Source organism: Caretta caretta, chromosome 9 (assembly GCF_965140235.1).
Source record: "Caretta caretta isolate rCarCar2 chromosome 9, rCarCar1.hap1, whole genome shotgun sequence".
NCBI lineage: Eukaryota > Metazoa > Chordata > Testudines > Cheloniidae > Caretta > Caretta caretta.
Window position 1 is genome coordinate 19,516,250 of NC_134214.1, and position 18,910 is coordinate 19,535,159.

The window sequence follows — 18,910 nt, forward strand, 5'->3', positions numbered from 1 at the left end:
AGCAAGTATTGTCATGAAATCTTTCTTAAGACCCAGAATAAATGTATACCTCAGGGTTTCTCAGTGTATATTTATTAAAAGATCATAAATCACAAACAATAAAATTCATGTGAAAGCCTTCACACTGGCTAAAACGACCACCTGAGTTGTTTGGTTAGTTTTTAATTTAATGTAGTGCTCTGGAAAGTCATGAAATGTTTAGCCCTAGAGATTGTTCTCACATAGATCTGTTCCACAGATAAATAATCTATTTAGGTACATTACTATTGTATCTGAGTGCCTTACAATCTTCAATGTATTTATCCTCACAACACATCAGTGAGGTACAGAAGTGCTGTTATCCCCATTTACAGATGAAGAACCTACGCACATGGAAAAGAAGTGACTTGTCCAAGGTCAGACATGAAATCCGTGGTGGAGCAGGTATCTGGGTTTCCTGAGTCACAGTGGTATAATGCAGTGAGAACCAGAGTAAGCTTCATTACCCAACCCCATCAGCTTGCTTTATCTCTGATGAAGATGGACCAACCTTAGGAGGTGGGTGATAGTTAATGTTCTACACCAATTGAAATCTCTGTTGATAATGACATCCAAGGTGACAATTACTGCCACCTGCAGTATTGGTGTATGGGATGTGGCTATCTGTCTGCAAAGAACTGGACTGAGATCACCAATTTGTTTCAGATAGGCCATAAACAGCAATCAGATACAAGCTTTTGGTCACTAATGACAATGTCCGGATTTGAACCGGTAACAGAGGTCAAAGGCTTTGTTATGCCATTACCAATTCACAAGGTCCCTACCACCAACTCCCACTTAGCCTGAACATATGGAAAGTAGATGCGGATTGTGTGTAATTGTAAGTTACTAATTATATATAGAAAAGTTAAATGCTGCTATGAAATGTCATGCACAAAACAGGCTCTATGAAGTTACATGGAGTCATTATGATTATTACATATATATCACCATAAAGGCTGTGTAATGTACTGAAGAAGAAACCATAGATGCTGTTTTGTTTTGCAGTATGTAAATGTTGAACTAGAATGAGTGAAGAGATGAATTAAATGATCTTCCTTTGCTAGTTTATTAGTTACAAAAGAATGTGTTTCTTTTTGGATGCTGAATTTGTAGGGTCATATTATCCCCTTGGTCACAGAAGCTGTTGGTCACAGAAGCTGTGAAAACCAACAGATCCAGTCCAGGGTGGCTTGGAAGTGTTGCTGAGGTACCATAATTCTCATCCATAGTCACAGTTCAGGGCAACTGCACCTGTATTCCCTTTCTTTGGTCAATCAAGGGCACCCACTTTTAGGCTTTTGGCTCCCAGCCATCACCTCTCTTGGGTGGAGACCCATGTCTCTCTTCCTCCTCCAGGATTTTTTCAGGCTGCTCAGTTCCCTGCCTACTCTGTTATTCCCAGCCAGCCAGACTGACTAAACTGGCCAGCATCCATATTTTTGGGGTCTCTCTTCAGTGTAATTACCCACAGTTATAGGTTAACACACAACTCTTTCTAAGCAAACACATTTATTTTTAAGGTTTATTCTTAAGGCACTACATAGAAAACATATTAAAAACAATAAAAGAACCTGTTAATAAGCTTACCGGAGGTCGGTCTCTCTCTCTCTCACACACACACCCCAACTCCAGCAAGGGCTCAGATAGCAGCTAGTCTTCAGACCAGTCTGTGATTACAAGTTCATAACAGCTTCAGCTCAGAACAAGAACTCCCATGCATAGGTTAGTCAATAAAGGAGTCTTTGGCTTCCTAAAGGAGTGATGCTGCCAGGGGGAGGTTAGAAATTGGGAGCCCTGCAGATGGGGGGGAGGGATAGCTCAGTGGTTTGAGCATTGGCCTAACTAAACCCAGGGTTGTGAGTTCAATCCTTGAGGGGGCCATTTGGGATCTGGGGCAAAAATTGGGGATTGGTCCTGCTTTGAGCAGGGGGTTGGACTAGATGACCTCCTGAGGTCCCTTCCAACCCTGATATTCTATGATTCTATGCTCAGAGCCTCCAAGCTCATAATCTTGTGAGTCCTGTGGTTCCTTCAAGATCCAGATGTGGCTATTAGGGCAGGGATTTATTACTTTAATAGTAAGAAAACCCAATCTTAGCAGAAAGAATTCATAGGAAATGCCATGAGCACAACGAGCCACATGTACAATAGGCCACATAAGGAACAATATGGCCTTTAGAGTCCTAAAATGTTAAAGTCAGAAAGTTTGAAGAAGTGAGGTTGAATTTTCAAAAGAACTCAGTGTTGGCTTAACTCTGCTCCAGCTGAAGCCAATGCTGAAATTTCCATTGGCTTCAATAAGAACAGAGTTAAGCCAAAGCTGACAGCTTTTAAAAATCCCATCCATACCGTATAACTTGCACTAGGGAACATTTACCCACAATGTAGTCTATTTTTTTTAATTGCTATTAATTTTTGTCCACTTCTGCTACAAAATCATGCTAAATTCATCAACATTTTCCACCAGAAAGTCCACAAAAACAGTCCATGGAATATTATGGAAGCCAACTTTGTAGAATTCGTCAAATAAGAATGTGAACAGTGCTAAGAGATACAAATTCACTTTTGCTTTGTGGTCACTTCACACTGTACAGCAATTGGCACATTCTTTTTTCTATTCCTCATTAGGTCCATAAGCTCTTTCTTCTAAGGAAGCCATTAGACCCTCTTTCATTTAAATATTTAACCACACATCTTCAAGTCACAGATGCATCAGGGTATCTTTTTTGATAAAATATGAACTCTATTCCTGTATCAAAATAAAATTATAGTGCACTAATTTAATGACATAGCTCTTCCTTTATATGGTGTCTGAAAATAGGTCAGTAAGTTTCCAAATTACCCCAATAACTTCTGCTGATTGTGCTTATTTGTTCTAATTTATGAATAGATCTGGTTGAAATGTATCAGGGAATTCCCTGCCTCAGATTCAGAACAAGCTTCATTAGAACACCTCAGAATGGAAATTTTGTCTTGAGCACAAACACTTGACTCCAAGAAGGTCTGAGCTGCAGTTTTGTATAGCCACATGTAAAAATTATACATGCTGACACCAGCATCAAGAAAGGATTGTGGAAACATTTTCCCTTCCCACTCAGACTTATGATTTCAGCACTTTTCACCATCTGGTGAAAGACTTCAAAGAAGAAAATAATCTTGCAATGTTTAATTTTGCTATGTTTTTGGAACATTATTTTAATGATCTTTTATGTCATTAAGTATGATTACTTGTCCTCCAAGGAAGTTCCTGTTTACAGTGAAAGAGTATTGGAGCTTAGCCAGATACATTTTAAACAGAATGGTACAAAATACTACATTTTGTTATAAAAGCTCAAATACAACATTTACAACATGGAAATGCAGCTAGCATTTTGCATTCTGATGGCTTTCTGTTTTGATCTTATTGTAGTGTTAAATAAACAAAAATGAATTAAAGCATAATTATGAGTTAAATTTTACAGTATACCAAAGAAATGGAGGACCTAATTGAAAGGGGTGGTAGTGATGTAATTGTCAAATTGTTTCTATTTTCATATTGCTTATTGTTTCCTGGAGTCAGTAATGGCATAAGGCAAAATGTATTCCGCACTAGAGCTAGACAGATAGGAAGGAATATTATTCATGAACATTTTGTGGATTCTAATTAGAATTTTTTTGCAACAGCATTCACTAGCTCTTTCCTTCTCTTTTTTGTGGACATTTGTACTAGCAAATATTTGTTTCCAAGAATGTATGTAGAAGCAGAAAGTGTCACAAAATTTTATTTGCAATAGAAGTGTCATATAGCCATTTTATTTGTTTGTTCTAATGAAGGCCATTCTCTCAGCATTGTTTGGAGCAACTGGTGGGTTGGTGTTGTACAGCTATGTGAAAGATGATGGACACATAGGCAGTAATGTCAGATGCAAACTGGTATCCTGCCACACGTGTGGTATCCTAGCTTCAAGTTTCTCTTCCTAAAGCTGGGAGGAACAATGATGGCAAGGCCAAAGTCTGATAGGCTGTCCCACAAGGACCTCCCTAACTCTGAAATGTTTGCACATTGGTGATGCTGTGGCAACTCCCTTCACGTGGCGACTCCGTTCATGCCTTGCTTTTGGGTCATTGCTCTGTCAAATGTACTAAGCCACTGCAGCCTCTGTGTCAATTTTTAGTCTGTTTCCAGTGGCTTAATATCTCTCTCTCCATCTCTTTGGCAGAAGGATTTTTTTAAAAAAATCTGGGGGCCACTTTTATAGCAATAATACAAAGATTTCCTGCATTTCTAAATTGGTGGTTACCTATCCACTCATCCATTGATTTTTGAGTCAGCACCAGACCAGTTTTCTTATATTTATTGTGTAATATTCTACACTTTTCCAACAGGTAGATATTCCAACACGTAACAAATATTCGCATCAAACCCACTGAACTTCAAGTGTTCATTAAAGGGCTTCTTTCAGGAAATGTAGACTGGCAAATTCAATGAATGTGCATGGTAGATACAGTATATTATTGTATGTGGGAAAGACAGTCACCACACCAATGGACACTGGGCCTGATCCATCACAACATTACTCCAGTTTTACACTTGTAATTCCATTCAGTGAACTTACTATGACATAAAACTGGAGTAATGCAGTGATGACTTGGGTCCATGAAATTCTATAGTATATAGGCTGAGACATCTACCACAACAGTTCTTCTTATTTGGGACACAGAATTCTCAAAGAAGCAGTCATAGCACAAGTTCACAAACAGCTGCCAGGCTGAAATTTGTTTGTATAAAAATTCAGCAATCAACTTTGGAACCAAGAACAAATATGTAAAAAATATGATCTGTTCCTGGAAAATTCACACAGACAAAAGGGCTAAATCCATAGAATAATTTGAACATTACAGCCCATTCTACCCTCAACAACGTATCATTAAATCAAACATGACAATCAAATTCCTTGCATTTCATCAGATTAAGGGAATCTATTCTCCCCTTGTTGAATATGCATAGCTCCCATGAGCACAAATGAGACTTAAATGCATGCACTGGAGGGAGAATAGATTCCATTAAGACCCCAACCCTTACTCACATGAGTAATTCCTATGCATGTGAGTCAGTGAGACTTCTCATGCATGTAGGATTACTCACATGAGTACAAACTGCAGGATCAAGCCCTTAAATAGGTAATATCCAAATTCTAATCTGGGATTTAGCATTGACCACTATGCATAAAAAAACTACTAGCTAACAGAGCTGTGCAGGGGTCAGAAGGTTAAAGGACTTCTTCGGTCTTCTAATTCGCTGTTTGTTCTTCAAACAGCCTGTAGGTGAAGTTGCAGAGTGATGTGATGCTCTCCTTCCCCTCTCAGTGCAATGGAGCAGAGCATCTATAATAGTGCTACTGGCCTCTGCTGCCAGCATCTGAGTGGGAGAGAGAGAGAGAGTACTGAAAATGGGTCTCCCGACATTACGGCTTCAGCTAAAGGAATATTTAATCCTTGAATCTGACTTGGAGAAAAAATAATCTTTCAATTTTATTTTTAAATGTAGAAAGAAGATATAGTGTAAGGCTCTGTCCCCACTATAGTTACACTGCTGTGGCTCGCCCAGATTTATCATCAAAGTATGGCTAGCAACAACCATGGTTAAACACAGTTGTCTTTAGTACGCTTTCAGCTGTAGTTTGACGAGAGCCTAGATCTGAAAATGTGAGGATTGTACCAGTGCATTGGACTGACAAGCATACAGAAAGCAAGTGCATGTAAAAACATGAATAGAAATTAACAATATGCAAATTTTGCACTGCTTTAAGTGCTGCTATCTCTTAGCTCTTTATAAAATACTGTAGACCTCATTTGATCATATTTTTAGCCTAGGCAACTAATTTTTAACTAGAGAACTATTTTCTGTCTTATGTCATCTGCTCCCCCTCCACTGCGGGCCCCTCCACCCCTCGCCATATACAACAATGGCCTGTAGGTTTGAGCCAATAATCACAGTTTTCATTAAGCTAATGATGCCCAGAACTCAATTATGTGTGTGTTATGCCACACAATATGTGCTGCAGATAATGTAATGTGTGCTTCTTTTCATACCAAAAATCTCTTAGAAACACTGAGACCACAAGCCCAGTTCTCACAGTCCTGGGTTTACAATGCAGTGTACACATACCACAACAGCCTGAAGGTAAAACCATGAATCCATTGAAGTCATTATGAATTTTACCATTGTCTTCAATGGGTAGGTCTATACTCTATGGTCAGCCCAGATCTTTGGGATATGAGCTTGTGGACTTGGTGTTTCCAAGCCCATGCTTGAGTATCCACACTGCATTGTAAACCACAATTTTCCATTACCAGACCTAGGTCTGGCCATGCTCATGCTTCCATACTGCAGGCTTTTTGAGTCAGGTCTGCGATTTGATCTACATCCACACTGAAAAATGGCAGAGCTTAGACCCAAGTCAGAGCAGGACTCGGGCTCTGACCCATGTCCCTAGCAGGGTCCTAGGTCATAAGTGCTTGTTGATCCGAGTCAGACTGATTTGTGTGTGGATGGAAGGGGGCTTGGGCTGAAACCTGAATCAGAGTAGTGCAGTGTAGACATACCCAATGGGACCTGGACTTCATCCAGAGTAAAGAAGGGGCCCGATTCTCTGAGGTGACAGAGATCTGCTCAGCCAACAGAGGAGAGCCTAAGAAGAGCCAGTTATGGCTCCCTGCTTCTCTGCCTAATTCTACCTGAGCTCCAACCATGGCATTCAAGGAACCTAACTTCTAACCTACAACCACTAGCTACAGTCCCAAAGGAACCATCCACTAGCTGAGGATTACTGCACTGCACTCTGACACAGACTCTGGTAAATACCCTATGCTGTGGTAGTGCCCACCTGAAGAGATACAGATGTTTTCCTCTCCCTTAGCATAGCCTCAGCATCTACTCCATAGCCCATAACATAGCTGCTTCTCTCTTCCTCATCTGCAGTAAAGATTGGAGCCAGATAAAATTAAAGAGGAGGAAGGCCATACATGGATCATGGAATTTAGCCTAGAAAAGTTAAACTATATTTATAATAATTTCTTATTTATTAAATACTTTTGATCCCAATGATTGTACATACAGGATTCTCTTCACCCACTGATAAAATACATTGCCATTGTGTGCAGAAATGGCACGCAGAGTTTTTAGGAGTAGAAGGATAGTAACTACAATGAACTCTTCAATTTGATAATGGGCTTTTCAATCCAGCTGGAATGGAATGGCTGAAAACTGAAGCTCGACAAATTCAGACAGGAAATAAGGCATAAATTTTTAAGTGAGGGTAATTAGCTATTGGAACAATTTACCCCGGGTCATGGTGGGGATTCTCCTTTACTGTAATATTTAAATTAAGATTGAATTTTTTTCTAAGCTCTAGGAATTACTTTGGGGAAGTTCTGTGGCCTTCATTATACAGGAGTCTGACTAGATGATCACAGTGGTCCCTTCTGGCCTTGCAATCTATTAATGAGAATAGTAACTCTAATTTTCTGAGACGTAATCCAGTCAGGAGACTGGGGCTAACAGCCTTTGTCATAGAATCCTCAATGACCAAAGAAGTCGAGGACTTTTTTTATATATATCCTCTGAAAGATGATACCTCCAGTATCATTAAATCAATCATCAGCACCATCATGCTCACTATGGTGTTTCTTCAATATGAACAGTAATACTTTGGTCCTGAACCAAAGAGATCAGGCCAGTGCCCACCTATACATTACATTTTATCTCATTCTCCTTTTATTCAATCAACTTGAATTTAATCCAAGATACAAGTGTATATGGAGGGCATAATATCATGATCTCTAATTTAATTGAATGGGACAAATTCTGCTCTAGTTTACAGTACCTGGTATACACAGGTGTAATTATGGGAGACACTGCAGCTTCATCTCTTTCTCTCTCTGGCACCCATCATCTTCCGTATGTTGCGCATTAAACCTCTGTAACTGAGAGCGAAATTTGGCTGTAGGTAGATACCTGTTTGTCAAAACATTGCTGTTGTGTGATTAATGATGTGACCTTTCTTGCCAGCAAGTGTGTTTCTGATTGATTAGTGAAGATGAGCTCAAGTATGAAAGCATGCCAGTGTTAACCTGATACAGCCACAGGCACTGTGAATCAAGTAATTTTGTTTATTTTGAACATCCTGTTAATGAAAAAAATATTCTAATCCAAACAATGCATTTCCTTCAGCTCTCGCCACAACAGTATTGTGCTGCTTGAGAAGAATATGCTTCAATTGTCCCTGTTTTGTTCCTAAAATAGAAAAAAAAAAAGCAACCAAAAATTATTAAATATACTCCTTAGCAATTGTTCAGCTACATTCAGTGTTAATTATTCAATTTCTTTGGATTATTTTTTATCAGGTAAAAGAGAAGAGAATGGAATCTTTTCACTCCAATGTTCATTTCTCAGAATGCTGGCACAGGTGGAGCTAAGTTTCCAGAGCAAGCTGCAATGTGCGCAATAATAACTGCACACACAGATAAGGAGAAATATTTTCACAAAGGCAATCAGAGTGACTGTTGTAACTGAAGAGAATAAGGGGCTGTTTCTTTTTTATATGTGCATTTTGACACCTCACTAAGCACTCATTTAAAGACCAAACTGTGGCTAGCTTTGTCTAGGTGAATAAGAAGGGAGTGAGGATACAAGTAGGTTTCCCCAGAATGCACATTCATAGCCATGCATAGGGGTCAGCTAGAATGTGGCTGGGAAGCGGAGCCACTGCTCCATGTTAGCGCAGAGGGGGATGCACTCATAGCCTCCATAAAGGGGGGTAACGCCATGAGCTTTTAAGCAGTTCAAACAAATTCCTAGGCATTAACTTGATGTGCTGTGTACCACCCAAACAATCCCATAACTTTATTCTGGGGATTCCTCCCCTTTTCCTGTTCTTATTATCCTCTCGTGTTTTCTCATATTGTGCTCAGTTTAGGTTGTAGGGTAACATTTTCAAAAGTGCCTAAGTCAATTCCACAAATGACTAAGACACTTAAGAGTCATGGAACATAACTTCCTTAAGACACTAAAGTGCTTTTAAAAATGTTTTCTGGAAGCTCTTTTGAGCAGGGATGGGGTCTTGGCTGTCACGTAAAGCATCGTGTACATCTGTGGTGCTGTAGAGTACAGCTGTTAAAAAAAAATCATCATCTCAGCTGAACCAAGTTGAAGCAGAACTCCATCACACACACACTCTCCTACTTGCACTGATCTGCTTCCCCCAACAAGCCCCTAGACCACCTTGCCTTTAGGAGACCTCTTGGGGGTAATGATGCAGACTACCTGGCCACCACATCTTCTGGAGGCTGTTCAAGATAATATAGGTGCCTGAGTTCTGTTGGGAAGAGGGAACGAGGCAGGAAGGGACAAGTGGCAACAGGGACTGCTTTCATACAAAATAAGTTTTGCAAGGGTTTGTTTCAAGTTTACTTACTATCACAGGGAGACTGGCCCTTTAAGGAAAGACAGAGTTCAGCCTACCTTTGACAGAGCCTACTTGCAGAGGTGATACATCGGGGGAGCATTCGGAGTTATGTGCCCCACCAGATTTGCGGCTTGGCTTGTACTGAGCATACTCACATGGACTGAGCATGCTCAGTAGCACTGCTGAAGCTGGCTGCCCTTACTCTGCCCTCCACTATCGGCAGGCACAGGTTGTCTCTGCCTACTTGCTTCTCCAGGTGGACAGAATGAATTAAGCTATGTGACAGATGATCATGCAACTAAATGAGGCCTCTGGGGGGAGGGAGGGTTAGAAAAACAAAAGCCCATGGACAGTTGGGGGAGGGTGGGTGCAGGAGGTAGAAATCTGAGGTCTATGGATAGCCAGGGGAGACAGCCAGATGCTGGAATAGGGGGCAGGGCAGGCCTTGCATCTTCTCTGCTTGCTCCAAGAGTAGGAAGAGACAGTCCCTTGGGGAGGAGGTGCTGGATCCAGTTTCAGACTCTACACATCCCGAGGGAGAAGGACTGTGACACTTCTCATGGAGGAGCAACCACAGAGAACTACAGTCAACAGATCCTCATATCAGAGGAACTGGGCTCAGCTGGAGTCTGGGCAGAAGAGATTTTATTTTGACTCTGAGCAGAAAGAGACTTTATTTTGAGTGTACTTGGACTTAATAAAGGAGATCCCCATCGGAGGAATTTAGTCTTATAACTTTTGGACTGTTCTTAAGGAGCCCAGAGGATAGGGAAACTGGCAGGGTGCTGCAGATCCTAGGCCACAGGGGATGCTCAGGAGATGGCTAACCAGTTACACTTGCCATTTAAGGGTTCAGGCAAATCCAGAAGCCATGCAGAACTGAAGTGCTGTGTACTAGGGTGAACCTCAGCTACCAGCTTTAGTTCACAAAGACATGGGAACTAGTATGAGTAGGATTTGCAAAGCCCTAGTGTCTAGTAGATCAGACATGAATAAAGTCTGCTTATATAGAATTGACATTAATAAATATAATTCACCTGTAACTGTATTTGTTAGGTTTGATTTGATCTGCATTGTCTTATTCTTTATAACATTTTTATACTAATTTGTTTCTTTTGAAAGTGTGTATTTTGTGTCAGCTGGTTGTGGGATTGTGTGTGTATGTATGTTGATTTACAACTTTAATCTCATTATGTTAGTACATGGGAAATTGATCTGAGTTAGCAGCTTTTTGTTTTCAAGAATGGGAGTTGCACAGCTCAGGCTAGGGAGCCTACTTTCTATGAAAGGAGAAAGAAGAATGTGACAATTATAATGGTCTCTGTCAAGACAACTGAAAATATCACTGTGCCACATGATCATATTTCTGTCCTTGTCAGGATACCTTGGTGCTGGCCTGATTCAAGGAGAAATTAGGACAATCCTGCTGGAGTAGACATGCTGTTTTGTCAGTTACTAATGATCCCTGGTGAAGATGAGGGGAGGGGATTAAAGAGAAAACATGTGCCATGTTATGATACCACAGCAAATATTCCATTTATATGCTGTTTATATATGATGCATCACTTAATTATCGTTACTATTTATTACTTATTTTATTATGTACGTCATTGAGATATCTGCACAAACTTCAGATCAAACCCAAATAGCGATGTGCCTGACTGAGTTAGAACCACCTTGACAAGTCCTTCTATAGGAAGTGAGAAAGCAAAGAACCAACCTGTGTGTGTGTGGAAGGCCTAATGGAGGAATGGAGTAAGAGAGGAAGGGGAAATGACTAGTATTAATACTATTCCTTCAAAAGAAAATTCCCTTCCCCTCTTTTCCATACCCAACCCCTCCTCTCATCTTTTTTTTTATGGATGCTTTGCCTCCTCATCCTCTTCCCCCGACCTTGTCTATCCAATTGAAGACAAGGGTGCTTATGCCATATTCACCCTATGACGCTAAATGAGAACATCCTTAATTTACAGTCCGTAAAGTATCCATCAATTTCACTTATATTGCAACTGGAAGTTGTTGCACAGGAACCATGAAGGAAGTGCTTTCTTTGAAAAGCAAATGCAGGTGAAGTTGAGACAGTAGGATGTTTTATGAGTGTGAGCCTACAAAAGTCAAAAATAGATAGTCTTGATGAGGAGTTCAATGTATATCTTCTCTATAGATGTGCAAACTGTTTGGGTTAGTTCCTATTTTACCCAAACCCATCATTCAAAACTCGATTTGCACCTGAAACTATTTTAGAAGTTCAAAACAATTTCAGTCAAATCCTGTTTATTTGTTTCAGTTTCTCGCTGCCTCCGTATTTATTGGTTTCAGCTAGAATCAGGAGGAGGAATAAGGTGATACCATGTGAAGAGCTTTTCTTCTCAATATTTCTGACCTGATTGAAACCAGGAAATACTGGATCTCTCAGGAGAAAAAGCCTGTTATTCTAAGATTTCCAGTTTGATTTCATGGCCAAAGAGCTTCAGGTACATTCATACTGGGGGAAAATAAACATCCAAAAGTTTGGATTTCAAACCATCAAAATAGCTTGCAGCAACTTCTATAGGGGAATGGCCCAATAATTCTATTTAAACTTACATGTCTAACTCAAAAACGTCACAGGAATGAAGGGAACCCAACATCAATGTGAGTTCAGGATTCACAGCCTCTTGCAAGAGAATGCTCCCAGTACCCTTCCTGCCTTAGTCAGGAACAACAGAGCAGGCTGATTCCTTAGTCATTAATATCCTCCCCAGAGAACATAAAGTTGTCTCTTACAATGGTGTTAAATGGTATAGGTCAAGATTTTCAAAAGGGAGTAATGATTCCATGCCCAACTTGAGACACCCCCGATTTTCACAAAGTATTGAGCACATTGAAAATCAGTTGCCTTTAAGGTGTATCAATTTGGGCGTCCAAAATCATTAGTCACTTTTCCTTAAATTGTAAGTTCTTTAGGGCAGAAACTGTGTTTGTTTAGTGTCTAGCACAGTGGGGTCCTGATCCAGGACTGGGCTCTTAGGTGTTACCATAATACAAATAATAAATAATAATAATAATAGCTTTTGGAAATCTTGACCATTATCAATAGGATTTGTTCTTATTCCTTTCATTAGAGTTACATTTATCTACAAAGCATTACTAGTCGAATCAAAAGACTATGATATACAAATAAGGAAATTACTAGTAAATATTACATTATATCATGGCAATTTGGCCTACCTCCTTGGGCTCCATCAGCTTTAACAGACAGCATGGTCTTCAAATCCATGCAAATGTCTGGCAGTGTGATATCCAGCCCCGCTACCTGCTGGTCTCTCTTTTCTCCTTCCCATCTACAGAGTGAGATTTTGCCACAGAACATTCTGATTCTGACCCTGTGGAAAATATAAATACTGAGTTTATTTGAGTCAGAACCTTGGATTTCAGAGGTAAAGGACCATGCTGTCCTCCCTGTCTCCCCGAGTGGGTGGATGGAATTCATCAAGTTCATAACAGTCTGTCAGTGTGTGCTTGACTATTACCAAAGAACAGTGAGGGCAGCATACTTCTCTGTTTCTTTAACATGAAGTGCCTTGCTCCTGGTATCTATTGCGCTTGTGGCTTTTGACTTTTCCCTGCACCTATATGTATTACTAACTTGATGGATGAGGCTGCTCCATGGATTAGTGGACTAGCCATTTACTTCTGGAGACCTGAGTTAAAAATGTTTCTTAAGTCACAGGTGATAATGACTGTGATGTCCTCTCATCCTAAATTCCATTAGCACACATTATAATACTAGGTTTCAGAGGAACAGCCGTGTTAGTCTGTATTCGCAAAATTTCTGTGTGTATATAAAGTCTGCTGCAGTTTCCACGGTAAACATCTGATGAAGTGAGCTGTAGCTCACGAAAGCTCATGCTCAAATAAATTGGTTAGTCTCTAAGGTGCCACAAGTACTCCTTTTCTTATTATAATACTAGCACACCGTTTAATGCAGTTGTCCATCTATGCTCAAGAGATACCCCTCCCTGAATTAACAATGGCCTGGTACCTCAGAAATGAGGTGTATTTACAGAGCCGTATGGTGAGGCCTGCACAGCACTTGCCTCAGTAAAACCTGACTCCAGCAAGTGCTCTTCACCCCTCATTTTTGAGAGCTCTCCATTTTTAAAAAAGAATTATTGTGAAATAGCTCCAAAAATCCCAATAACAATAACAAAGTTTCAATATTTCTCTTTTTAGTCCGTAAAAAACACTTTCTTATGTTATAAAATATAGGTGCTTTGAAGGATAAACTTGTTGTTTCCTAAAATAGTCCTCCTGACTACATAAGCAAACAGGTGCCAGGCATTCGTCTTTCATAGATTCATAGATATTTAGGTCAGAAGGGACCATTATGATCATCTAGTCTGACCTCCTGCACAACGCAGGCCACAGAATTTCACCCACCACTCCTACAAAAAAAACCTCACACCTGTGCTATTGAAGTCCTCAAATCGTAGTTTAAAGACTTCAAGGAGCAGAGAATCCTCCAGCAAGTGACCCGTGCCCCATGCTACAGAGGAAGGCGAAAAACCTCCAGGGCCTCTTCCAATCTGCCCTGGAGGAAAATTCCTTCCCAACCCCAAGTATGGTGATCAGCTAAACCCTGAGCATATGGGCAAGATTCATCAGCCAGATACTACCGAAAATTCTTTCCTGGGTAACTCGGATCTCACCCCATCTAATAGCCCATCACAGGCCATTGGGCCTATTTACCATGAATATTTAATTACCAAAACCACGTTATCCCATCATACCATCTCCTCCATAAACTTATCGAGTTTAATCTTAAAGCCAGATAGATCTTTTGCCCCCACTGCTTCCCTTGGAAGGCTTTTCCAAAACTTCACTTCTCTGATAGTTAAAAACCTTCGTCTAATTTCTAGTCTAAATTTCCTAGTGGCCAGTTTATATCCATTTGTTCTTGTGTCCACACTGGAACTGAGCTTAAATAATTCTTCTCCCTCTCCAGTATTTATCCCTCTGACATATTTATAGAGAGCAATCATACCTCCTCTCAACCTTCTTTTAGTTAGGCTAAACAAGCCAAGCTCCCTGAGTCTCCTTTCGTAAGACAAGTTTTCCATTCCTCGGATCATCCTAGTAGCCCTTCTCTGTACCTGTTCCAGTTTGAATTCATCCTTCTTAAACATGGGAGACCAGAACTGCACACAGTATTCCAGGTGAGGTCTCACCAGTGCCTTGTATAACGGTACTAAAACCTCCTTATCCCTACTGGAAATACCTCTCCTGATGCATCCCAAGTCTTTGTGTAGTCCCCAAAAAACTTCACTCTTACGTAAAATAGCCCTTAAGGCAATTCCATCAAAATAAAGAGTGCTTATTTAAACTTGGAATCTGGAAGACTTGCAATGAAGAGTGCTTCTGCAGTACTGTTAAAAACTTTAAATCTGGATTTTGTGGATTAGCCAGTCAGTCCTTTAACAATGCTCTGTAATCTTCTGTATAAACAGATTCAAAATGTGATCTTGATTCCTTGTCAGGAACTCTTTTGTGTTATGTCAAACTAACAAAAGGTACTAAGGAATAAACGATCAACCTACTTAAAGCAATGAGAGGAGGAAAAAGTTCAGAAGGGGTTAAACTGAGAGAGAAAGAACATGCAGAGGTATAATAGATGACAATAAGATAAATACCAGGTTCATGCCAAGAAACTTCAGAATTTACATCAGGTACAGTTGCTTGTGAACCACAGACACTTAACCATTCACCTCAATCTGCCAGCTTCATTTTGGGCAATATGCTCTGATTCAAACTGATGGCAAGTATCTGAGCCAAATAAGTGAATATTTTTACTAAATGTTGTCTGTCATATCATGTTGTTTTGCTTTGGCTTCTTTGCCGTATGCACTAGTATGACGTGGTGCAATCTAACATGATGCGTCATAAGTGACTTAATGCAACATGACAGAAAAGCATTGCTACCATTTCAGAATAAACACCTGCTGAAAGCAGTTACCGAGCCTGCTGAAAGCAGTTACATAAGATGTGTAGCTTGGGTACCAAGAGAATATATTGTGCTTTGCTACATGTAAATCTCAGATATATTCCATAACACACTCCTTATTTTTTCTCTTTTACATCGCGGAAAGTCTCTCCTCTATATTTTTGCCCCAGAGGAAATAGTGTGTGTATAAAAAAAATCTACTCAAAATACAAATGGAGACACATAGGGAAAAAGCAAGTATAACAGAATGAAAATATGTGCAGTGCTGGCAGCAAATAATACAGCTACCCATTAGTAGTAATATACAAACAAACAGATTTAAAGAAGGGAGGAACCTCTAAAATTGCCCCACTCTTGACTTGGAGTGTCCAAGTCTATGGATGGAAGACTAAATTGGTTACCATACCCATTGAGGTCACTGATCTGAAATTGCCAACACTGATCAATGTGGTAACTGTCTGTGATGTGAATGCCTGTCCACTGGGAACTGGCTGTGACCACCAAACGCATGCCACATTTGCTATATAAGAGCTAGGTCTTCTTCTTCTTCTTTATTAAAGAACATACCTTTTTTAGGCCAAAAAACAGCCCTCAGATTGTCACTGACCTTTGTTGCACTCACTTGTTGATACTAGTGGTATCTGCTAATCCCAAAAAACTTCAGGATGAATTTTCTGTGCTGTGATTCTTTATGCCAGGTTTTACCAGTATTATTACACACTGAAGTGGTGGTGAACAAAATGGGCATGCTAGTGACCTTCGGCTCATCAGATCAGGAAAGTAAAAAAGAGATGGTTTTCAGAAAAGCATGAGCTTAGCTCACCAGGCTGTCTTCAAAAGCAATAAAATTGTTTTTGAGGAGGCAGAAAAGAGGTATGTGTAGGTAGAAGCAATGAAGAGGGCATTTGCTGTGTTCTTTAAATATCTTAAATCCTTTGAAGAATAACCTGCAACTGTCAGTGTCTACAAACAAGATTTCTATCCACAATATTTCCCCTTCCTTCCCAGGAATGAGAACATCACACCTGTGTATTATGTGCTGTACTAATTAAAAATTTAAAATGGGTATTTACTAATATGGACCTGATCCTACAGTCAGATCCATGCAGGTGCAGTTGTTTGTCCATACAAGGTTAAGGCTAAAGCTTGGTAATAGGAGAATGGCACTTTTCAAATTAATGAAAATTAAATGTTGCATTCATGTGTAGTGCATATATATGTAGAGCAGCCATGTAAAATTGTTACGAAAATTTACCAGCCTTGGCACAAACTACATTATTCTGCCTTTTATTACGATGATTGAAAATAATGAGAAAACTAAAGATATTTGACTCACTGATCAAAAAATACATAGTTGCCTCAAGTAAGCAGAATTTGCAAGACCGATTTAGAAAGATATAGATGAAGGGCCAAATTCTGCTGCACCTATTTACACCAACAGACAATTTGGCATATAGAGTCAGATTCTTCTCTCACCTGCTTCGGTGGAGTTACTTCTGATTTGTACCAGTATAAATGAGAGGAGAATTGGTCCCATATTGTGTTGGTAGATAGTCAGAACTCCTGACTTCTGTTCCCAACTCTGCCACTGACTATCTTCGGGCAAGTGGTTTGATTGCTCTGTACCTCAGTTTCCACATCTATACAATAGGGATGATGATGCCTTTCTTGCAAGATTGTTGTGAGGTGTAACGAATTCATGTTTGTAAAGTGGGTTGACGTCCTCCATTGAAAGACTGTGTAGTGTATTGATATTGTATGAAATAAGTAAAATATAAGGTATACAGACCTGGTTCAAGCACTTCTGAGGTCCCCTGCAAAGCCATGCATTTAGGCTCCTACAGCTGCAAGGCAAAAGTTTCACTGCTCAGCAGCCCTTTCCCATTTGCTGCCAACTGCTCTGAAATGTTAGGATGGGGTCTGGAGGGAGAGATTCAGTCCTGATGGGACTCAGAGGGCTGGAGGGGCAGCCCAAGAAATATATCCAAAGCTCATGTATGTGTTTCAGATGGGGCCAGAGGATCTTGTGAGACAGGCAGAAGGGGAACCTTCAGTGTGCCCCAGGCTAGCTAGGGCTATGATAAATGAGAAGACATCCTGATTTCCCAAATGGCTGAAGCTATTTTTACCACAGAGCTTTGTCAGCTCACAGCAGTTGGAACTCCACAGCATGCAGCAGTGAGGCGTGCACAGTAAACATCACACTAGCATTGCAAGCTGTCCCTGGTGGGGCACCACTCCCCCGGCCCCCAGCACGATGTGCACACACATACACAACAAGCCAGGGCCCCTTGTACTTGCAGGTTGTCAGCTTGTCTAAGCCAGCCCTGGAGGTAACACAGGCAGAATGAATATTAATGTACATAGTGTTGTAGTTCATAAATGTAGCATTCAGATAATCTGGGGTTTGGGCTTTTTGTTTTGGTTTTTTTGGTTTGTTGTTTGTTTTTTAATAACTAAGCTATACAATAGCATAAATTTGATAGCACCGCAGGCCAGATCCCGCAGTCTTTCCAAATGCAAACCTTCTTTTGACCTTCGATTGAAGTTAAACACACACAGAGGGATTGGGCAAAGCGGATTTTAATTTTATATTAAAAATGGGGACATTGTCGACAGTTTTTATAGCGAGGCCCTGAAGAGTTAGTTCCCTTGCTATGCCAGTCCAACAAGCTGGCAATCTATTTTAATGTAGTTATTTGATTCTGCATTCATTCTTTCATTCATTCATCTATTCAGTCATTCATTCAGACACTCGTTCTTTCATCCCTGTCCTTTTGCAGGAAGAGAACATAAGCCAGTAGTGGCATACTTCTCCACTGTTCTGATTTACACTGATGTCTCTGAATTTGTATCAATAAATCTCTTTGGCCCTCTTCAATCTAGCATTATCCCTCATTAACGACGAGGGTTTAAAAAAGAGATTAAAAAGATCAGATTTTTTTTTTAATATCAATTGTTGTGCCATGATTAAAGTGCTGGGGATTTGTTATTCAATACCTTTAATATTTATGGCTCTCTGGGTCTTTATAACTCATTTTCACAAACCAGCCATGATTTTTATGAGTGTGGCCCACTGGTTGCCCTGTCAGCGTTGAACAATACAGCCTTAAGGTACACTAGCAACAAGGAAATAAAGAAGAATCAGGTAATAACAATATTTAGCATGTAGAGAAAGCTTTTAAATCTTCTAGGTACTCTGCAAACTTTAATCCTCTGTGAGGCAGGTATTATTATTCATATTTTACAGATGGGGAGACTGAGGCAGAGAGATTAAGTGACTCACATAAGATAATGGAGAAAATCACTGCTAGATCTAGGATTAGAAATTGGGATTTTCTGGATTTTAGGCCTACGCTTAGGCTACTAGAGCACACCACAGAGTACTAATTTGATAAGAAAATATAGTCGTCTCCATCATTGTGTGGCACACTGCATTGGAAAAGAGCAAGTGTTATGC

At 40.1% G+C, this 18,910-nt stretch overlaps 1 long non-coding RNA gene across 4 annotated transcripts in view; it reads right to left on the reverse strand.

Annotated features, from left to right (window-relative positions):
• Positions 1-4,339: 4,339 nt before the first annotated feature.
• Positions 4,340-18,910, reverse strand: part of LOC125642466 (uncharacterized) — a 62,833-nt gene continuing 48,262 nt past the window's right edge. For 3 of the 4 annotated variants that reach the window (XR_007358415.2, XR_007358416.2, XR_012669852.1), the window contains 2 exons: positions 12,678-12,832; positions 4,340-8,296 (listed from right to left, as the gene is read on the reverse strand). This is a non-coding gene — a long non-coding RNA (uncharacterized LOC125642466). The remainder of the gene's footprint in view (positions 8,297-12,677; positions 12,833-18,910) is intronic. The other variant, XR_007358414.2, reaches the window with a different exon arrangement.